Below are 17,958 nucleotides of genomic sequence, written 5' to 3' on the forward strand. Positions count from 1 at the left end.
GGTAGGATTTTAGAAACTTAGGCGAGCACTGAGCTGCAGCTAAGCCCCCGAGTGGGAGGTTTGCTCTCCACTCGGCAGGATTTTTAGAAACTTAGGCGAGCACTGGGCTGCAGCTAAGCCCCCGAGTGGGAGGTTTGCTCTCCACTCGGTAGGAATTTAGAAACTTAGGCGAGCACTGGGCTGCAGCTAAGCCCCCGAGTGGGAGGTTTGCTCTCCACTCGGCAGGATTTTAGAAACTTAGGCAAGCACTGGGCTGCAGCTAAGCCCCTGAGTGGGAGGTTTTCTCTCCACTCGGCAGGATTTTCGTGGCGCGGTTTTGGAGGAGAAGGTAGCAGTCGACCTACGCTTCGTCCTCCTTGCGGGGCGCACGTTGTGTTTGTGATGTAGCTCAGAAGGAGGAAGCGGGGATCGACCTGCGCCTCGTCCTTCTTGCGAAGCGTACAATGTCTTTTATTCTTAGGCGAACACAAGGTTGCAGCTAAGCCTCCGAGTGGAAGGCTGGCTCACCACTCGGTAGGATTTTCAAAAAACTTAGGCGAGCACTGGGCTGCAGCTAAGCCCCCGAGTGGAAGGCTGGCTCACCACTCGGTAGGATTTTGTTTACTTAGGCAAGTACTTGGACTGCAGCTAAGCCTCCGAGTTGGAGGCTGGCTCACCACTCGGTAGGATTTTGTTTTAACTTAGGCGAAACGGATTCGCAGCTAAGCCTCCGAGTGGAAGGCTGGCTTACCACTCGGTAGGATTTTTTACAAGCTTAGGCGAAACGGGTTCGCAGCTAAGCCACCCACTGGGTGACAGATTTATGAGAGCAAAAGCAATAACAATCACTAAGAAAATTATGAAACACTTGTCTTTGATGAATACACTATAGTAGTACTTTTATTACAACTCATCCGAGTGAAAAACTTAAGTATAGAAAGGGTGGAGTAAGTCCGCGTTCCATGCTCTGGGCTCGTCAATCTGGTGCTCGACATTGTAAAGGCGGTATGCCCCATTATGGAGAACTTTGGTGACGATGAAGGGACCTTCCCAAGTAGGAGCAAGCTTGTGTGGTTTCTGCTGATCCACTCGGAGAACTAAATCTCCCTCCTGGAAAGCTCGACTCTTCACATTTCTGGCACGGAAGCGACGCAAGTCCTGCTGGTAGATGGTCGATCGGATCAAGGCCATCTCTCTTTCTTCTTCTAGAAGGTCGACCGCGTCCTGTCGGGCTTGCTCTGCTTCAGCTTCGGTGTACAGTTCAACTCGGGGTGCGTTGTGAAGCAGGTCACTCGGCAAGACTGCTTCAGCTCCGTAGACCAAGAAGAACGGAGTCCTCCCAGTCGACCGGTTTGGCGTGGTCCTTAACCCCCAAAGTACTGATGGCTGCGTGCTTGAGGTCGCGCATCAGTCGGGGTTTCAACCCTTTGAGAATTAAGCCATTTGCACGTTCTGCTTGCCCATTCGACTTGGGGTGAGCGACCGAAGCATAGTCGACTCGTGTACCCTGAGATGTGCGGAAAGCTCTGAATTCTTCGGAGTCGAAATTTGACCCATTGTCTGTGATGATGCTGTGTGGAACTCCATATCTGAATACCAATTCCCTGATGAAGTTGACGGCGGTGCCGGCATCCAGATTCTTGATGGGTTTAGCCTTAATCCACTTAGTGAACTTGTCGACTGCTACCAAGACATGGGTGTAGCCATTTCTGCCTGTCCTCAGAGGTCCAACCATATCCAGTCCCCACACAGCAAAGGGCCAGACGAGTGGAATGGTTTTCAAGGTTGAGGCGGGTTTGTGTGACATATTGGAGTAAAATTGACATCCTTCACACTTGTCGACTATCTCTTTCGCCATCTCATTTGCTCTGGGCCAATAGAAACCAGCTCGGTATGCTTTAGCCACGATGGTCCGAGAAGACGCATGATGGCCGCAGGTCCCCGAGTGGATGTCATTGAGAATCATTCGACCTTCTTCTGGTGTTATGCATTTCTGGCTGACTCCAGTCGCACTTTCTCTGTATAACTGTCCCCTCATGACGGTGAAGGCTTTGGATTAGCGGACGATCTCCCGAGCCTCTTTTCTCGAGGAGCTCTTTTCTCAGAATATAGGCGATATAGGGCACTGTCCAATCGGGAGTGATGACCAAAACTTCCATGACCAAGTCGACCACAGCTGGGACCTCGACTTCAGTCAGATCGGTGGCGCTTTTTGGCTGCAGGACTTCCTCAGTGAAAGGATCTTCTTGAACCGACGGCGTGTGAACATGCTCCAAAAACACACCACTTGGAATGGCTTCCCTTTTGGAACCTATCTTCGCCAAGTCATCGGCTGCTTGATTTTTCAGTCGGGGAACATGATGGAGCTCTAATATCTCAAATTTCTTCTCCAGCTTTCTGACTGCATTGCAGTATCCAGTCATGGCCGGGCTTCTGACGTCCCACTCCTTCATCACTTGGTTGACCACTAAGTCTGAGTCGCCGTAGACCATGAGACGACGGACGCCGAGTGAAATGGCCATACGCAACCCGTACAAGAGTGCTTCGTATTCTACTTCATTGTTGGAGGAATCAAAGTGAATCTGGAGTACATATCTGAGCTTATCTCCTAGGGGGGAAACCAAGACCACTCCGGCACCGGAACCATTCAGCATTTTGGAGCCATCGAAGAACATAGTCCAGTGCTCCGAATGAACTTGGGTCGGTAACTGTAAGTGCATCTAGTGCCACCCCTAGTTGGTTTTGGAGTATTGACGACAAAGTTGGTTGAGGGACTAATGCGTTTGTGAGAATTGCAGGATAACGCAGGTAGTGTCCCTCATTGATTCGGTTTACCTACCGGAGATGACCCCTAAAAATGTATGAAGACATTGACGACAATGGTGGTATGAGAAGATATTCATATTGAAGACTATGACATGAGAAGACATTGCGTGAAGACTATGGAGCACGAAGACTGTGTGGTTTCGTTGTTTCCTTCTCTTCTTTGTTGAGTCATAGGAACCACCGTACTGTTAAGTGGGGTCCAAGTGAACTAAGTCAGAGTGACTGAAGTGATGCTCAACCCAAATCCTATGTCTTCGAGCGAAGACAATGAGAGAAAATCTTATCCAGAGTTGGATGAGTCAACTTTGCTTGTAGCCCAAGTAAAGTTGTCGTGTGTGTTTGAAATCTGACCGTTGGAACACGTGTTAGTTCCTTAGTGACCCAGGGTCATTTCGGACAAATCCGGTCGGGTTGCCTAGTGGCTATAAATAGCCCACCCCCTACACCATAAATTGGTGGCTTCTTAGAGTTAGTATACGACTTTTGTCATTTGAGAGCAACGCACCTCGAAGCATTTGAGAGAGAGAAATCCTTGCGAGGACAAAGCCCAAACACCCAGAGCCAAAGAGTGTTAGGCATCACTGAAGTCTTTCTGTCTGTGTGACCTGAAGACTTATTACACTTGAGGACTGTGTATCCTCCAGCTGGTTAGGCGTCTCGTTTTGAGCATCCAAGAGTCATTGTGGATTGCCGGGTGAACGGAGTCTGTGAAGGTTTGGAAGTCTACCTTGAAGACTTACCAGAGTGATTGGGCGAGGACTGGGTGTCCTTAGCTCAAGGGGAATAAGGTGAAGACACGGTCTTCTGAGTTGAATCTCAGCCTCCCTAACCAGACGTACAGTTGTCACAGCAACTGGAACTGGTCCAACAAATCATGTGTCTTCAACAAGCAACTGGTTCTATCTCTTCCCTCCTTTACCTTGAGTTTGTCTTCGTGAAGTCATTGCTTATCGTCTTATCTAATTGACTTCATTGCTTGACTACTATTGTTGATTGGATTCATACTATCTTCCATCCTGATCCTACTACCTAGCTGCTATTAATCTTCGAACGTTAATGCTATTGCATACTTGATTATGGCTTGCTTGTTGTAGTTTATCTTCCGCTGCATATCAATTAGGTTGTTTCTATTGTTTGTCTTCGAAACTTCCATGTTTTGAAGACTTTCATAAAAATCGCCTATTCACCCCCCTCTAGTCGATAACTAGCACTTTCAATTGGTATCAGAGCAAGGTACTCCCTTGTTCTGTGTGATTCGGTTTAACCACCTGGAGTTTAGCTATGTCGACTGCAGGGATAATCAAAGTCTCCGCTACTTGCCCCGTGTTCGATGGAACAGAATATCCCTACTGGAAGAATAAGATGCGCATGCATCTTGAAGCCATTGATGTCGACCTCTGGTATGTCGTCAAGAATGGCGTTCCCAAAACTGGTGAAGGTGTCACCCCTACTGATGTCAAGAAGTTCATTCACCTGGACTCGACTGCAAAGAACATCATCTGTGGTCATCTGACCAAAGGACAGTATGGCCGTGTGAGTGCTCTGGAAACATCAAAGCTAGTCTGGGACTGGCTGTCCAAGGTCAATGAAGGCGTATCTACACAGAGAGACCAGAGGATCAGTGTTCTTCGCAAAGAGAAACGACAATGAAAATGTCCAGCTCACGTTTGATCGCCTCACCGACATCACAAATGAACTTCAGGCTCTCGGCGCCACTGAGATCACCAAGCATGAAATTGTCAAGACACTGCTGAGATCACTTGACACCTCCTTTGACACCCTTGCCCTCATGATACAAGAACGTCCTGACTTCAAGACACTCGATCCGTCTGATATACTTGAGAGGCTCAACACACATGAGTTCCAGCTTTCTGAGAAAAGAGATATCTATGGCCCCAACTATGGCCGAACTCGTGCTTTGAAGGCAAAAGTTGTTTCCTCATCTGAAGAAGAAGAATCTGACTGCGGTTCTGACGATCCTGAAGACATTGGAAGGGAGGTTGCTATGCTTGTGAAGAAGTTCCAGAAATTCACCAAGAAGAAGGGCTTCAGAAAGTCTTCACGATCCAGTTCAAGAAATGATGAAGCTTTCACTCAAGACAACAAGAAGAGAACATGTCACAAGTGTAAGAAGCCTGGGCACTACATCTCTGAGTGTCCTCAGTGGGACAACGAGAAGAAGAAGAAGAAGAAGAGCAAGGAATATGACTCCGATGACAAGAAGAAGAAGAAATCTTCGAAGTCTTCTTCCAAGTCCTCATCAAGGTCTTCATCTCACAAGAAGAGCTCATCTAGCAAGGCTCATGCTTTTGTTGGCAAGGAAATGGATTCAGAGGAGGAGTCTGCGTCTGAGGAGGCAGACGTGGAATCTGAAGCTGAGTCCGACTCTGGCGTTGCAAGTCTGGCTCTGGCCACAGCCTACGTTGCAAAGTCCATCTTCAACACTGAAGACAATGACTCCCACACCAATGCTGATGATGACAAGGATGATCTTGCTCCCACCTACTGCTTCATGGCACGCGGTGCCAAGGTAAAATCGTGTGATGCTTACTTTCAAACATCAAGTGAAGATGACTCTGATTGTGAATCTAAACCCAGCTACAAAACACTTGCTAAAGTTGCTACTGAACAACAAAGGGCTATGGAACATATTCAAAAACTGTTAGACAAAAGCGATAACCTGTTGGACGCGGAAATGACACGTTCATAGTCCTTAGTTGAAGACATAAAAAATCTTCATGCTAAGTATCAAGAACTTGAAAGTCTTCATGAGACGCTCTCAACCACTTATGAAAAGCTCTCCTATGATTATCTTCAAAGGAAGCAAGAGCTTGAGAACTTGAAAGTGACTCATGAAGATCTTCAAAAAGAGAATGAGTCATTTCGCGCTCAACAGATCAGTCTCGCTCAGGAAGAATTTGAACCACCATGCTTAAAATGCATTGAGCGTGATAACGCTACCTCTATTGCTGAATGTTCCACTGCTGCTACTGTTGCTCTATCTTCAACTACTGATGTGGTAACTAACCCCTCTTCTGAGGATACCACTACTATTGCTGATGAAAATGCTAGGTTGAAGACATTGCTTAAAACAGGGATGTATAAAAGTCTGAAAGGGCATCGGACACTTTGTGATGTCCTCAAAAAGCAGATTCTGAACCGAAACCCTAGGAAAGAGGGTGTTGGGTTCGAGAGGAAAATGAATGCTGATGGTTCCTACTGGAAGCCTGAGCAGTATCCCAAAACCACATGGGTTGCTGCAAAGGAACCTTCAGTGGATCCATCTACTTTATCTGGATTTACCTGTGCTAATCCTATTATCATTGATGAATCATTTGATGCAAACTATAAACTGTTCAAAAATCAGAATGGTGAAGTGTTTGCCAGGTATATTGGTACTAACTGCAGGAATGGACCTCCTATGAAGAAGATCTGGGTTCCCAAAAGCTGCCTTGAGAATCTTCCAGTGAATGTCATCATGACACCACCAGGGAAGAAGACAAACCCCAGACCAAAGGCATCATATGGTCCAACGGCTACTTACGAACACAGGACTCACTTGAGTCACCCTAACGCCAATGTTTTGCAGGGAAATCATACTCAGACTCATGAATATGAGCGTGTGTCTTCAAATCGCTATGTTCACAGAACTAAGAACTTTTCTGCTTATTCACATGAGTATCATTCATCTCCTGCAAGGCTATATGCTAGGGCTTCAAAGCCGAAATTCTCAGATGCTGCACTTAGACTCATTGCTTCTAAGACACCCCTGAAAATGTGGGTGGTGAAGAAGAATTAACTCTCTCTTGCAGAATGTGGTCTCCAGCCAGCAATCAATGGCGTCCGATATAATTGCTGGGGACCTAAAACATAAAGGGACGCATGATAAAATGACTTACTATATATTCCACATATGAATCACTTACCTGTCATACTGTGTGCTAACTTTCATCTATGTTGTGATAATCCAAGTGTGCATCAAATGCTTATGCTTCACAACATACATTGTGAAGCCTATCCCTCTAACTGCACTGTAGGGTACACCAAAAGCTTCAGAATGGATTATTGACAGCGGATGCACTAATCATATGACTGGCGATCAAAGTCTTCTCATGGACTCAACCTTACGTCCATAAGACAAGAGTCAAATCACATTTGCTGACACTGGTAAAGGCAAAGTATTGGGTCTAGGTAGAGTTGCAATCTCAAAGGATCAACACATGGATAAAGTGATGCTTGTTGAATCCCTTGGATTCAACTTAATGTCTGTCTCAATGCTTTGTGACTTAAACATGATTGTGATATTTGGAAAATATCGTTGCCTTGTACTAATGGAATCTGACAAATCTCTAGTCTTTGAAGGGTATAGGAAAGGTGATCTATACATGGTAGATTTCTCCGCAGGTCCACAGCTTGCCGTATGTCTTCTGGCAAAAGCTTCAGAATGCTGGCTCTGGCATCGAAGGCTGGGGCACGCTGGCATGAGGAACTTGCACACTCTCGTCAAAAAGAAGCATGTCATAGGCATCGAAGGTGTCAAGTTCAAGAAGGATCATCTGTGTGGTGCCTGCGAAGCTGGAAAGATGACAAGGGCCAAGCATCCTTCAAAGACAATCATGACAACATCTCAACCCTTCAAGCTGCTGCACATGGACTTATTTGGACCTACCCACTACTCCACCCTCACAACAACGGCGTGTCTCTATGGCTTCGTCATTGTTGATGACTACTCAAGATACACATGGGTGCACATAATTCTCTACAAGACTGAAGTACAAGATGTCTTCAGACGATTCGCCAATCGAGCAATGAACAACTATGGCGTCAAGATCAAGCATATCAGAAGTGATAACGGCACTGAATTCAAGAACACCGGCCTTGATCTTTATCTGGATACAATGGGAATCACTCATGAATTTTCTGCTCCATACACACCACAGCAAAATGGCATTGTTGAGCGCAAAAACAGAACCCTTATTGAGATGGCTCGAACAATGCTTGACGAGTACAAGACACCAAGAAAGTTCTGGCCTGAAGCCATTGATACAGCTTGTCGCATCATCAACCGTGTCTACATCCATAAGCTTCTGGGCAAAACATCCTATGAGCTCCTCATTGGCAAGAAGCCAAATGTCAGCTACTTCACAGTCTTTGGTGCTAGATGTTGGATCAAGGATCCCCATCACAAGTCAAAATTTGAACCCAAAGCTCACGAAGGCTTCGTGCTTAGCTATGGAAAGGATTCACACTCTTACAGAGTCTTCAACCTCTTCCACTACAAAATCGTTGAAACAGTGGATGTGCGATTTGATGAAACCAATGGTTCACAAAGAGAAATTCTGCCAAGTACACTTGATGAAGCTCCTTCCTGTGAATCTATCAAGTTGATGGGAACTGGTGAGATCATGCCCTCTGAAGCACAGCCTGAAGAGGAACTTATCATCTCTGCACCAAACCAACCTGAAGACAATGCTCAGACCGAAGACAATACTTCCAATGATGACAATGATCAGCATGAGCAAGGTCTTCGTCCAGTTCATCCTCGTGTTGCAAATGAAGTACAAATTGAGAAGATAATTGACAGCATCAATGCGCCTGGTCCGCTTACTCGCTCAAGAGCAACACAGCTAGCAAATTTCTGTGGGCATTTTTCATTTGTGTCAATATCAGAACCCAAGAAAGTTGCTGAAGCTTTTATGGAACCTGAATGGATTCAAGCCATGCAAGAAGAACTTCAATAGTTCAAGCTGAATAATGTTTGGGAACTTGTCAAGCGACCTGACCCTCGCAAGCATAACATTATTGGAACAAAGTGGATATATCGAAACAAGCAAGATGAGCATGGTCAAGTCGTCAGAAACAAAGCACGTCTTGTGGCTCAAGGATATACTCAAGTTGAAGGAATTGACTTTGATGAAACATTTGCTCCTGTTGCTAGGCTTGAAGCTATTCGCATACTGCTAGCCTATGCTAATCATCACAACATCTTGCAATATCAAATGGATGTAAAGAGTGCATTTCTCAATGGCAAGATTGAAGAAGAAGTATATGTTGCACAACCACCTGGCTTTGAAGATCCAAAACATCCTGATATGGTGTACAAACTGAACAAAGCACTGTATGGCCTCAAACAAGCTCCTCGTGCCTGGTATGATACAATCAAAGACTTCCTGAAGAGCAAAGGCTTCAAACCTGGATCCCTCGATCCCACTCTCTTCACGAAGACATATGATGGTGAACTGTTTGTGTGCCAAATATATGTTGATGACATAATCTTCGGCTGCACCAACCAGAAGTACAGTGATGAGTTTGGATTTATGATGCAAGAGCAATATCAGATGTCCATGATGGGTGAGCTGAAGTTCTTCCTTGGTCTTAAAATCTGTCAACAAAGAAATGGCATCTTCATATCTCAAGAAAAATATCTCAAAGATTGCCTGAAGAAGTTCGGCATGCAAGATTGCAAAGGTTACACGACGCCAATGCCAGCCAAACATCATCTTGGTCCCGACGACAATGGTAAAGAGTTCGATCAAAAGGTATACCGCTCCATGATTAGTTCTTTACTTTACCTATGTGCATCTAGGCCAGATATTATGCTTAGTGTTTGCATGTGTGCTCGATTCCAAGCGGCACCAAAGGAATCGCATCACTTAGCAGTGAAGCGAATTCTTAGATATTTGGCTTACACCCCAACACTCAAATTATGGTATCCAAAGGGCTCAAGGTTTGATCTGGTTGGATTCTCGGATGCTGATTATGCTGGTGACAAGGTGGATCGCAAGTCAACATCAAGCACATGTCATTTTCTTGGTCGATCACTTGTCTATTGGTCTTCAAAGAAGCAGAACTGTGTATCACACTCAACTGCTGAATCTGAATACATTGCTACTGGATCTTGTTGTGCTCAGCTTCTGTGGATGAAGCAAACTCTGAAGGACTATGGCATCGATCTGAAGCAAGTCCCTCTCTTCTGCGACAACGAAAGTGCCATCAAGATTGCCAACAATCCAGTCCAGCACTCGAAGACAAAGCACATTGAAATACGTCATCACTTTCTCGGAGATCATGTTATGAAGAAAGATATAGATATCATGCACGTCAACACTAAAGAGCAACTGGCAGATATCTTCACAAAGCCCTTGGATGAGAAAAGGTTTTGCAAGTTACGGTGTGAGCTAAATATCTTGGAATCCTCTAATGTCCTGTGATCAGGCACACATCCTAACACTTATGCATGTTGATGACTTAGATGTGCAACACACAAAGTAATGTATATCTTCAATCAATGAAGACTTACACTCTGAGTGTGAATACATTAACATGGAATTTGACTTCGGAGCGCCACGATAATTGTGTGCCGTGTCTGGGTCTAATACTTCCTATACGGTGGGTAACGCCACCACCAAATTTCTCTGTTTGAAGTGTTTCACTCATGGCGTTATTTTGCAAAGACTTCACATTTGGTTTGTCTTCAGTTTCTATTTATCTTCATGATTTGCTGCGCTATGATGAGTTGATTGCATATATATATATACTAGCATTCTATCCTCTACAGCATTCACTTATAGCTATGTCTTCAAGTTGAATCTTTTGAACTAAGTGAATGTGATCGGACCCCAATCTCTCTATGCTTACTATCTCAAACTCTATCTGTCCAAATCATATGCATTCTATTGAAATTGTCGAATGTCTTCTCTGCATCCTTGTCAGCAGAAGACACAGAGACAAAACATCAAGTCCTATTTAAACGAATCATCTAAATTGTCGATATCCGGAGAAGCCGGAACGAACATCCGACATACTTGGCGGGCGTGGGAACGTGGGACAATTCTAAGTATGTTGCATGCTTGCCACGTACCCCTCAGATGTGAACCGCCAGGGGCACCAGCGTAATTGCGCTGTGTCTCTCACCTACTTATAAATACTTGTCCCCTGCGGTAAAGAAATCCTTCTTCCACCTCTCCACCTCCGTCGAAACCCTAGCGCCACCGCTAGCTCGCGACGACGCCGGCGACGAAGCGCTTAGCTGCCGCGACTTCTCCGACGACCGTCCTCACGCCGGCCGCGGACATCGTCCTCTCCGCCGCCGCCGTAGGTGTCCTCCATCGCCAAGTTAGGGCATGGTGGACTAAACTGCTCGGTCTCCTATTCTTCCCATCTAGCAGTTCTTCGTGCGGTAATTATAACTCTATTTTTACCACCTTTTTGATCTTCATAGATTCATCCTACTTACCGAAAGTGGTTTCTGCCTACTCAATGTTAGATCTATTCTATCTGCATCTCATAATGCCTAGTCTATTCACTTAGATTTCCTATCTAGTTTGATTCCTCACTTGTACTTATTCACGGATTGGTACAAATCTGGAACCAACTCACCACATATAAGTGAATGTCTTCGCATCATGAGGTCAATGTCTTCAAACTGATTTATCTTCAAAATCTTCTGAGAATGCATATGACCTCTTCCCCTTCCCTCGCATCTCTAATGCTGTCACAGGTACATGTCCGTGGGAGAATGCCTTGGTTCTCATAGTCTGCATTCGTATGCAGAATACTTACAGCATCATATCAATTCTCCTGAAGCCAGTTCCTGATTGACCAACAAGCGTAAATCTCTGAAGCCTCTGAACGTATTGAAGCCATTCAGCTTGAAGTTCATGGTTGCAGAAAAATCCGCAAGGAAGGGTGGCAGACAGCGTCGTGGGGGAACTTCGAAGGATCTGCCTGAGGATCTGGCAGAAATGTATAAAACAGATCATGAAGAAGATTACAATCAGCGCAAGACTCGAATCCAATGGATTCGACGCTATTGGGCTGAACAGTGGTACAAGTACAAGTTCGTCACCCAGGAGTACACAGAGAAAAATGCTATCAAGAGCCCTTGGGGTGATATTCTCTATCGAGGCCTTCCCCCCAAGAACAAAGCTGAAGCAATTGCGCAAGAATTCTATCCTTGCATGGTCCGTGGGCCACAGCCTGAAGAAGCCGACCCATCATCATTGCTCTGGTGTCGCGACGACAATCTCTTCAAGCGCAACTTCTAGTTTGCTATGTCTTCAGCAAAGGAAAACAAGAAGTCATGGGGATTAGACTTCAGTCCTGGTCCCTCTGCTCCCCGTGAGGATGGGACACGTGAAGCTGAAGAGAATAGAATTGGCCCCTTAGCAAACCTTGATGGTCTCATCTCCTACGTCTTGGTTCATGGTGCCAGAGTGGATCATCCCAACAATGATGCTGATTCTGATGAAGCCCCTGCTCCTACTCCAAGGCCGAAGAAGCCAAAGAAGGTTAAGGTTACATCATCAGCCGCACCTCCAAAAGCTTCTCGTGTGAAGCCATTGGCCACTGCACCTCCTGAAGCCAGTGTGCAGTCTGAAGATCAATCTCGTATCTCCAAGAAGACGAAAAAGAAAAGACAACTTGTCAGGCATACTGATCAAGCTCTGGCTCCTGCTGCTATTCTGCGTGAAGAACCCATTGATCTATCAAGTGATGAAGATCTTGCGGATGATGCTCTTGAGCAGCTGATAAAGAGCAAGGAAGAAGCAGAAATCTTCAACAACTTGCCTCTCTTTGATGTGGCCATCATCCACAATTTCATTGATGAGTGGTTCGACACCCCAAACGTTAGCTTTGAAGATTTATAGCTTCCAATTGGCCTCAGCGTCTCCTTCAATGGCGCCATTGCTTCTGAGCTGGCTCTCACTCAGTGAATCGTTGAGCTCAAGAACAAGATTGATTATGAGAAGGCTCAATTCAAGAAGCATGTGGCCAAGCTAAGTGTTCAAGACGTTCGAAACTTTAAGGTCATGCTGCATGAGCTTAAATAAGCTTTTCTGAAGAAGCGCCAAGAAGCTCAAGGCTCTCGTGAGCGCATGAAGAGTTTGGCTGATAAGTGTGTGCTTGCCTACAATGAGGCTGAGAAGCGCAAGTCACTTGGTCGTCCTGGCATTGACCCCAGGATGGCAACAAAGAAAAAGAAGCTTCCTGCTGATTAGCCTGCGCCTTCAAGCCAAGAAGCTCCACGTATTATTTTCCTGAGTAGCATGACTGGCTCGAAGCCAAAGGTCACCACAACCGCTTCAAAACAGAAGAAGACGAGGGCTGCAGAGGCAGAGGCCAGAAAAAGGAAGAATACCGAAGCCTCTGATGCTGCTCCCTCCAAGAAGAAGCGCAAGACCAAGAAGAATCGGGCTGCTCCCACAGAGCCCCTTTTTGTTGAACCCATCTCAGTGATTCATCCTGCATCTGCATCCCAAGAACTTCACATGACTGTTCATGAGTCTGCTTCCACAGAGGCTCCTGAAGCTAAAGATACACCAGCAGCTGAACCCACCGCTGCTGAAGACATTGGTCATCATGACAATGTTGAAGATGATGAAGTTCTTCCTCAGATCGAATACAATGTGGTATCATCGCCTGTTCGTACGAACAGCGAACTCATCAGCATTGGTCGTCCTCTGACGCCAATTGCACAGGATGATTCATGGGCTGATCGCCCGCAAGAACAAGACTCCCCCAACACTCCCCAACAACAACAAGTCACAACATCCATACAAGCTGAAGAGGATGAGGGCCTGCCCACTCCATCTCCAAAAGTGTCGCCAGTACTTCAAAGGCTTCGCAAAGGACCAAGGCCTCAAGCTCCTCTTCCGAGCGTTCCAGAAGGAGAAGTGCATCATCAACCTGTTGCACGTCAAGTGTTTTCAGAAGCCACTCCTGCTGTGAATGTCTCTGCGTCTGAAGCACCTGCTGCTGAAGACAATCCGGCTGCATCAGCCGATGAAGAACGTCAAGCAGAACGTGTCTCTACTCCCCCCATTCCTGAAGAAATAGTTCATGAAGTGAACGTGTCAATGCCTGACCCTCCAGCTCCTCAAGTGGAGGTTGAAAATCCTGAAGCTGCCACTACCAACGCAAGTGAAGCCGATGACATTGTCATGGCTGAAGCTAATGTGGAGCTTGCAACAACCAGTGTGCCTGAAGCTAATGTGGCCACTGCACCTGAAGCTAGTGAGGCTACTGCTTCTGAAGCACCTGTTGTGCAGCCTAAAGCCTCAGTTGCTGCCACTGCTCCTGTTACGCCACCAAGGCCCTATACAATTGAGCAGGCATATAACCACGGAGAGCTAACAACAGTCACATGGCCCGTTCTGGTCCCTCCGCCTAATGTCTCTGGTCCTCAATTTGACTATCATGTTGAGCATAGGCCTCAAGTACAGAAGCCCAAGCCAAGACTGCCAAGGTTTCCTGGTACTGCCACCGATGTTGGGTCTTTCGATGCAAATGGCTTCAAGAGCCACAACACATTCTTTGACAGCTCAAAGAACCCCTACACGAAGCCACGAATATCATTAGATCGGTTCTGGAGTCATCAGCAACGAAGTTATTACTCCTGTGTTCTGTATGATCAAGGGCGCATCTTCCCTCATATGCGCCTCGACATTGAAGTCATTACTGGACTCCCCTGCTTAGAAGAAGCACTTGACTGCTTTCGTGATGCTGGGCTGCTCAGTTTTGTCACAGATAAAGAACACTGGAATGAAGAACTATTGCTTCAATTCTATGCCACACTGCACATTCGCGGCTACAACAGAGATACAAAGACTTGGGTTCTCGAGTGAATGACCGGAAACGTTCATCATGAAGCCAAAGCTATGGATATCATCGAGCTTACAGGCCTGTCCACTCCCGGAGAACTCTATGAACCTGGCTGTCAACATCATCGCAATGCCCTGGAAAGCATCTTTCATAGGCCTGAACCCAATATGAGTCAGATGCTGAGCATGATGAAGCCTTTGCCCCATGACGCTGAATATCCAACAGAGTTCTTTGTTGAAGACCTTAAGTATCTGCCACGCACTATATATCACATAATCAGGTGGACTCTATGGCCTATCAAAGGACATTCATCAGCGGCAAAGCTTGAAGGAGCTATGAAGACTTTGGTCTTCTACATTTTCAATGGCATCAGCTTCAATGCACAAGATTTCTTCATTAGACAACTTGCTGCCTCCGGCTCTGATCTCTTTGGTCTGAAGTTTTATGCTCCATGGGTCATGCGCCTCATAAAGCGACACTCTACTGTCAACTATCAACCTTCTGCTCGCAATCATGTGATTTTTCTACCTGAGGTTGATATGTCAGTTGAAGCTATATATCCTAACCCTGCCAAGAAGCCTCTTTGTCTTCAGAATGCCGAGCACCAAAGCTTCACTTAACCCATTGAAGGTGTTCAAGCAGCTACATGAATCTATCCATTGGCTGGAAATACTCGTCTGCCTCATCGAGCACCTACTTAAGCCACTGAAAGCACCATTGCACAAAGGCCTCGGAAGCATTCTCGCATTCTCAATGATCGAGAACTTCTTGTGGCCCTTCATCAGAAACAGGATAAACATCACTTTTGGCTCAAGATACAGATGCAAAGCCTCTTGGTGGATGTCAATCGCATTCGCAACCTTGCCACCAAGAATGCCTTTGTTGCTCACGAAACTTGCCGGCGATCATGGAAGAGTTTGACCCTGCTTAGTGCTGAAGCAGATCTTCAAGACGATGGCTTCAATGAAAGATTTCAGTTTGACTCCACTCCTCCACGGAATGTTGTCTTATGAAGAACTCCATCTCTTGAAGACTCTGAATATTCTTCCTCCGCGGCAATGGTAAATGCCAGAGTGATCAATGATGAAGATGATGCTACTTCACCACCTCCAACTACTACTGCGCGCATCGACACTACACCAAGTTCATCTGCACCACCACCCAAAGACAACAACCCTGCTGCTTCACCTACTCATCAAGAAGACGAGTAGATGCTCTATGTCTTCAAACCTTTTGGTCATTACTGACAAAAGGGGGAGAAGCGTATGAGTTGATAGTCTTCAAGCGGGTTCATATGGGCGGTTGCGTTATATTTTGCCTCGTGCTTACAACTCTTGCGTTTTGAAACATTTGGTTCTCTGAGTTGTAACACTTAAACTCGATGGTCGTCTGCTACTTATTTGCATTTCCATGTGCAATGATAACTTCCGCACTTAGATCATCCTGCAGACGTCCATTTTTCATTATACATGTCATCCTATATGCTATATCATTTCATGCATGATGAATTATCTTCATAAGTTGAAGTGGATCTCCACAAGTACAACCTGCCATGTGCATTTGCATTCCAAAAGCAAAATTATTTATATGCACATCTTCAGGGGGAGCCCTTGCTACTTATGAAGACAAATTCCTATCCTTTACAATTTCACATACTTTATCCCTGTTGAAAACTTCAACCAGTTTGTCATCAATCACCAAAAAGGGGGAGATTGTAAGTGCATCTAGTGCCACCCCTAGTTGGTTTTGGAGTATTGACGACAAAGTTGGTTGAGGGACTAATGCGTTTGTGAGAATTGCAGGATAACGCAGGTAGTGTCCCTCATTGATTCGGTTTACCTACTGGAGATGACCCCTAAAAATGTATGGAGACATTGACGACAATGGTGGTATGAGAAGATATTCATATTGAAGACTATGACATGAGAAGACATTGCGTGAAGACTATGGAGCATGAAGACTGTATGATTTCGTTGTTTCCTTTTCTTCTTTGTTGAGTCATAGGAACCACCGTACTGTTAAGTGGGGTCCAAGTGAACTAAATTAGAGTGACTGAAGTGATGCTCAACCCAAATCCTATGTCTTCGAGCGAAGACAATGAGAGCAAATCTTATCCAGAGTTGGATGAGTCAGCTTTGCTTGTAGCCCAAGTAAAGTTGTCGTGTGTGTTTGAAATCTGACCGTTGGAACACGTGTCAGTTCCTTAGTGACCCAGGGTCATTTCGGACAAATCAGGTCGGGTTGCATAGTGGCTATAAATAGCCCACCCCCAACACCATAAATTGGTGGCTGCTCAGAGTTAGTATACGGCTTTTGTCGTTTGAGAGCAACCCACCTCGAAGCATTTGAGAGAGAGAAATCCTTGCGAGGACAAAGCCCAAACACCCAGAGCCAAAGAGTGTTAGGCATCACTGAAGTCTTTCTGTCTGTGTGACCTGAAGACTTATTACACTTGAGGACTGTGTATCCTCCAGCCGGTTAGGCGTCTCGTTCTGAGCATCCAAGAGTCATTGTGGATTGCCGGGTGAACGGAGTCTGTGAAGGTTTGGAAGTATACCTTGAAGACTTACCAGGGTGATTGGGCGAGGACTGGGTGTCCTTAGCTCAAGGGGAATAAGGTGAAGACACGATCTTCTGAGTTGAATCTCAGCCTCCCTAACCAGACGTACAGTTGTCACAACAACTGGAACTGGTCAACAAATCCCGTGTCTTCAACAAGCAACTGGTTCTATCTCTTCCCTCCTTTACCTTGAGTTTGTCTTCGTGAAGTCGTTGCTTATCGTCTTATCTGATTGACTTCATTGCTTGACTACTATTGTTGATTGGCTTCATACTATCTTCCATCCTGATCCTACTACATAGCTTCTATTAATCTTCGAACGTTAATGCTATTGCATACTTGATTATGCCTTGCTTGTTGTAGTTTATCTTCCGCTGCATATCAATTAGGTTGTTTCTATTTTTTGTCTTCGAAACTTCCATGTTTTGAAGACTTTCATAAAAATCGCCTATTCACCCCCCCCCTCTAGTCGATAACTAGCACTTTCAGTAACTGCTGTTCAGTCCACTCGGCGAGGAAATCTGCTATTGCTTGGGACTTGATAGCTTTCTTTGCCTCAAATCTGATATCAAGGGGAAGAAGTTCAATCGCCCATTTTGCCACTCGACTAGTTGCATCTCTGTTGTGCAGAATCTCTGATAAGGGGGCGTCGGTGACGACTGTGATAACATGGTTAGAGAAGTAGTGGGCAACTTTCTTCATGGTCATGTAAATCCCATATACAAGCTTCTGATAATGAGGGTATCGTTGCTTGGACGGGGTCAGGACTTCGGAAATGTAATATACTGGGCGCTGAACTTTGAAGGCTTTTCCTTCCTCTTCCCACTCGATCGTAAGTATAGTACTGACGACTTGTCCTGTGGCTACAATGTAAAGCAGCAAAGGCTCTTTGCTGATTGGGGCAGCAAGCACCGGCTGGGTGGAAAGCAGGGTTTTTAACTCTACAAACGCTGCATCAGCTTCTGGAGTCCACTCGAACTTGTCTGACT

Source organism: Triticum dicoccoides, chromosome 3B (assembly GCF_002162155.2).
Source record: "Triticum dicoccoides isolate Atlit2015 ecotype Zavitan chromosome 3B, WEW_v2.0, whole genome shotgun sequence".
NCBI classification, from domain to species: domain Eukaryota; kingdom Viridiplantae; phylum Streptophyta; class Magnoliopsida; order Poales; family Poaceae; genus Triticum; species Triticum dicoccoides.